The sequence below is a fragment of the Orycteropus afer genome, unplaced genomic scaffold (genome assembly GCF_000298275.1).
Source record: "Orycteropus afer afer isolate SDZICR_OR568_19922 unplaced genomic scaffold, OryAfe1.0 scaffold00482, whole genome shotgun sequence".
NCBI lineage: Eukaryota > Metazoa > Chordata > Mammalia > Tubulidentata > Orycteropodidae > Orycteropus > Orycteropus afer.
Window position 1 is genome coordinate 1,945,109 of NW_006922069.1, and position 6,000 is coordinate 1,951,108.

Genomic DNA, 6,000 nt, shown 5'->3' on the forward strand with positions numbered 1-6,000 from the left:
TCATCCCTGCAATCCTTGGCAAGCAGGGCTGATCTTTAGGTCAATGCTCAGGTCCCAACACCACTTGGAAATATGCAGGCTGTTGACAGTCCACTGCTCCAACTGTCTCTGTACTCACTGTTTTTGTTCAGGTTTTTCCACTAATTGGTGCCTAATCCACTTCTGCATACTTCCTTTCAAATTTTAGGGCTTAGGATTATCTTCTGTATCTCTGTCAATTAGTTTTTCTTTTCTTTGTTGAAGAGGGTCTGTGGAGCTTGTCTCCTTATTCTTCCATTTTACCAGAAGTCTACACTCACTCATTTTTTGAGACAGTCTAGATTCCTCATCCTGAAGATGACTGGATTATGGCTGACACCCAGCATGCAGCTGGCAATGTCCTGTCTCTCACCCTTGGTGGATTCAATGCTCTCTCAACGTTCTTCAGCTTGAGTCTTGTTACTCATTCTCATTCCAGACAGCCACTACCAATCATCTGACTACAGAATGAGAGATAAAATCCTTTTTCCATCTAAATTAGATGATCTTTTCCTGTTGTAAAATGTCCACAATCTATAATCTCTAACAGGATATTAAAATGGACCTTTTTGTGACTCAGTTTCAGCTGAAGACTCCAGAATACAGGCTGGGAACAAAACAATAGATGCCAAGAATACTCTCATGCTAATGCAAGGGCCTAGAACATACCTGCAGCCTACCAGAAATAAAATTTCATGAACCTTAACTTACTACACACCTGGAGGACTTGAGCATTGAAGTTGAAGAGGGTAAGAAAAAAGTCTGAAGCAGTTGTTGGGATGCTTAAGTGTTAGAGACCAAATTAAGAGTTCATGTGTGTTCCCTGGAGACTACTCTCTGGTAACTTACCCTCCTGAGCATGGCAGAGCCACAGGGAAAAGGATAGTTGGTATTCTGTTTGCATTGCATTGCTTATTAAAAGCAGTACTTCCAATTCCATGTGTACTGGGTTGAATTGAAAAAAAAAAAAAAAGAAAAGAAAAAGAAACTTCACTGCCAATGAGTAATTCTGACTCATACTGACCCTATAGGACCAAGCAGAACTTGCCTATGGGGTTTCCAAGGCTGTATATCTTTGTAGAAGCAGATAGCCTCATCCTTCTCCCAGGAGGTGCTGATGGATTTGAACTGCTAACTTTTTGGTTAGCAATTGAATGCTTTTAACCACTGCACCACCAAAACTTGAATCTCTCTCTCCCTCTCACTGCTATTGAGTCAGATCCGACTCATAGTGACCCCTCCTTGGGTTTCCAAGGCAGTACCACTATGGAACTAGATTGCCTAACCTTCCTTCCAAAGAGTGGCTGGTGGGTTTGAACCACCAGCCTTCTGGTTAGCAGCCAAATGCCTTAGGCACTATGCCACCAGAGCTTCCAGAACTTGAATGTTGTTGTTGTTGTTGTTATGTGCCTTTAAGTTGGACCCAACTCATAGTGATCCCTCCTTAGATTTCTGAGGCAGTATCACTATGGAAGTAGATTGCCCTATCTTCCTTCCGAGACAACTTGAATAGTGTTCCCAAAATTCATATCCACCCAGAATTTCAGAATGTGATCTTAATTAAAAATTGTCTTTGCAGTTGTAATCATTTAAGATGAGGTCATATTTGCTTAGGATGGGCCAAACCCAATGAGTGGGGTCCTTATGAAAAGGTCTCGTGAGTACACAGAGACACAGAGGGAAGGCAGTGATGTGGAGGGGGACACAGAAATTGGAGTGCTGCAACTACAGGCCAAGGAATGCCGATGGTTGACAGCAATCACCAGAAGCTAGGAAGAGGCAAAGAAAGATTCTTTCCTAGACACTCAGAGGGAACATGGGCCTACCTATACCTTGGTTTTGGACTTCTATCTTCCAGAACTGTGTTGTTTTTGTTGTTGTTATGTGCCGTCGAGTTGGACCCGATTCCTAGTGACCCCTCCTTGGGTTTCTGAGGCAGTATCACTATGGAAGTAGATTGCCCCATCTTCCTTCTGAGGAGTGGCTGGTGGGTTTGAACCGCCAGCCTTCTGGTTAGCAGTCAAGTGCCTTAGCCACTATGCTACCAGAGCTCCTACCAGAACTGTAAGAGAATAAATTGCCATCATTTTAAACCACTCAATTTGTGGCAATTCATTGTGGCAGCCATAGGAAACTAATACGTTATGAATACACTATGAATATTCTTCTATTCAACATTTATTTTCACTCTTTCCCCAACATCCATGAGGGCAGAGACTTTATTTTATTTTTTTATTATGATTTGTGTGAAAGTTACAGAGGAAATTTATTTTCATACAGCAGTTCATACACATTTTCTCTCATAACATCGTAACAGTTCTCTACCCACCCATTTCCTCCACGTAGTTACCTATTCCTTTTGTCCTTCCCTCCCATGCACTTCAGCCCCCTGAACTGTCTCTCTGTGTAAAAAAAAATTCTGTTCTCTCATGATTGATTGCTCCAAGGAGTGTATCTACCTGATGTAAATGTTCACCCCATATGCCTCTGTATTGTTTGGCTGGAAGCCAAAGGAGTGAGTTAAATTCCAGACCTGAAGGGTGGCTAGGGACCATAGTCTCAAGGGTCTCACCAGGCTCTATCAGAGCAGCAAATCTGGTCTTCTTTAAAAATGATTTTGAGTTTTGTTCCACATTGTTCTCTCACTCTATCCAGAATCTCCTGCACCAATCCCCCTTTGAGTAGTTGACAATGGTAGCTGGGCACCATCTAGTTCTTCTGGTCTCATGGTTATATAGGCTGAGGATTGTGTGATCTACCAGTCCCTTGGACTATTTGTTTCCATCCATCTTTGGCTTTCTTTATTCTTCTTTGCTCTGGATGAGGAGAGACCCATTGTTGCATCTAGGTGGCCACTTGTAAGCTTTTAAGATCCCAGTCACCACTCACCAAAGTAGGTTGTAGAACAATGTTTTTGTGTAGTATGTTATACCAGTTGAGCTTGATGTCCCCTGCGACCATGGTCCTGAGCCCACAAGTCCAATTGCTCGTTCCCTCAGGGTAGCTGGCTGTGGCCAAGAAGCCACCAAAACCTTGTCCCTTGTCAGCTCTGCTATACACCCGGTCGTTCTTATAGTTCATACAAATATGCATGTAGAAACATTGTCTGCTAACCCTATACATGGTCATGGGGACACTACCCCCTGGAAGGCAGAGACTTTTTATGTTTTGTTCAACATACAAAACATAATAAATGTAAAATAAATATTTGTTTAATGAATGAAAGTATTCCACAAGCAATTATGGGTGTGGGGACAAGTTAGTCCTTTTAAAATGGACTTTAGTATGAGGTTCCTGTGAGAATATAGGGAGAGCCAAGAAGAGTGGAACCCTTACTGGGATGATTTTTTTGCCCTCACTCAGAGCATGTGCATAAGGAAGGGGTTAGAATTTAAAAACAATTCATCTGGGCATTGCCAAGTGTAAAGTGCTTGTCTTAATACTCCATCCCCAAAAAACTTGTTGCTGATTCAACTGCCCCATAGGATTTCCAAGGCTGTAAATGTTTTATGGAAGCAGACTGCCACATTCATCTCCTGTGGAGTGGCTGATGGGTTTGAAATTCTAACTTTTCAATTAGCAGCTGAGTGCTTAACCAGGCCTCCTTTTAATCCTTGATTATTTTCAGAGTGTGACCAGCTTTCCTTGAGCATCTGAGCTAAAGATAATTTCACGTTCCTTCATAATACATTATAAAATCATAACATAATATGAGCTGGAAAACCTAAAGATCAAGAGAGGAAAAGAGGAAGGCCTCTGGGTAATTTACTTCCTTTGCGTAACAAAAATAGAGACCCTTTACAACTTTTCAGTATTTCAAATTTTGAGATGTCCAATGTTTGGATGCCAGTGGAAACAAGCAGAACACAAACAGATTTTAGCCCAAGTTATTTTTTACAATTCCAACCCCAAACCAAACCCACTGCCATCAAGTCAATTCTGACTCACTGTGACACTTTAGGACAGGATAGAACGTCCTCAAAAAGTTTCCAAGGCTGTAAATCTTTATGGGAGCAGACTGTCTCATCTTTCTTCCTCAGAGCAGCTGGTGGGCTCAAACTGCTGAACTTTTGGTTAGCAGCTGAATGCTTTAACCTCTATGCCACCAGAACTCCTTTACAATTACAAAATTAATGTTAAAACTGAAACACAGCACCACATAGCACCAGCAAAATAGGCTTTTTCCTTCTAATCCTTCATTTCAGGCCCTGGGGGTTATTAATCATAATCACTTAAACTGATTTATCGTTGCTCTCTTCTCTCCATTTAACAACTGTTTAATAGCTTTATTGAGTCATACTGACATACAGTAAATTACACATATTTAAAGTATAAATTTAATAAGCTTTGGCATATGCATGCACTGGTGGAAGTATCACTACAATCAAGATAATGATTATATTCCTCATTCCCAAATATTTCCTTGTGCTGTTTTTATTTCCTCCATTCTGCTCTTCTCTAGTGACACAAACAGTTTACTCTCAGCTACTAACCTAAAGGTTACTAGTTCAAAACCACCCAGTGCCACTACAGAAGAAAGGCCTGGTGATCTGCTTTCGTAAAGATTGAAACCTAGAGGCAGATCAAAGATAGCAGACTAGACAGATATATGATCCAGGCCCTTTACAATAAAGACTCAAGAAACCATGAGAAACAGATATGGATGAGCGTCCTAGACCCCAGAGCTACAAAGAAAATGATAAAGAAACAGGTGAAATACAATTAGAGAAAGAGATTGAACAAAAAAAACAGCAAATAAGGAGGCATATGGAGCAGTGAACTGCCAACTGACACAGTGTGGTCATTTTGAATTATTGTAAGCAAAATTCTGATGCAAGTAAGAACCAGATAACCATCTCCGCTTGTCCAGGATTGTGCTGAACCGACATCAATGATTAGTGACCAGAGAGGTGTGATCTCCCCACTTACCCTGAACAACCTCACAGTGATCACAGGCATGGCCCCACTCACCACTACCTGCCTGGTGGCTGATTGACCCTCCTACTGCCAATGCTATGCCACTATTTTTTTCTTTCTTTTCCACTTTAGATTCTACCTTAGTTCTTCCCTCTCCCACCCTTTTCTTCTTTTCCTTTATCTTCCCTCCCCTTTTCTGTTTTCTTTGATTCCAGGAAGTGGGCATCCCTCCCCCTGCTGCTTCAGCAATTAGAAGCACTGACCCCCATATCTCCCTGGTAGACAGTGCATGCTCCTGTGGAGTGAGTGCTGTGTTCCATGCAGCTGTATTTGGCCACAGGCATTTTTGCCAGTAGTGCCCTGCTTTTCTTTTTCTCCTATTTTTTTCTTTCTTCTTTTTTAGTTCTTTACTCTTTCCATTTCTTCTTTTTTTTTTCTTATTTTCCTCTACATCCCTTTACTTGTTTGATTTTTTTTTTTTTTTTTTTTTTGGATTTAGGAGAGTGGGTTCCTGCCCCCACTGATTCCGCAGTCAACAGCACTCACCCCATCTTTCTGTGGACAGTGGTATGCACCTCTGTGGTGTGAGTTCCACATTCCTCTTGTACTTTTTGGTAAACAAATGCTTGCTCCAACACATTGCCATTTTTTCTACTCTTTTTTCTTGCTCATTCTTCATTTCTCCTTAGTTCTTCCCTCTTCCCCCCACTCTATTTTAAAACTTTTTTTTTCCCCTTTCCCTCTTCTCCTGTTTTTCTTCTCTGTATTTTTTTTATCATGTGGAGTGGGTGCCCCGCCCCCTGCCACCTACATCTACCCCTGACCCTCTACATTTGGCAATATGCACATCTATGAAGTGAGCACTGCATTCCCACCACAGCCATGTTTGATGGCTAGAACTTGAGCCAGCACTATGCCTTTTTTCACACCCTTCCTCTGTTCTCTTGTCCATTTTTCTTTTTTCTTAGATGTCCCTCCTATTTTTTCTTCTTTCCTTTATCTTCTCCCTCTTTTTCCTTTCTTTTTCTTTTTTTCCTCTGCAGTCAGGAACCAGCAACCCTACCC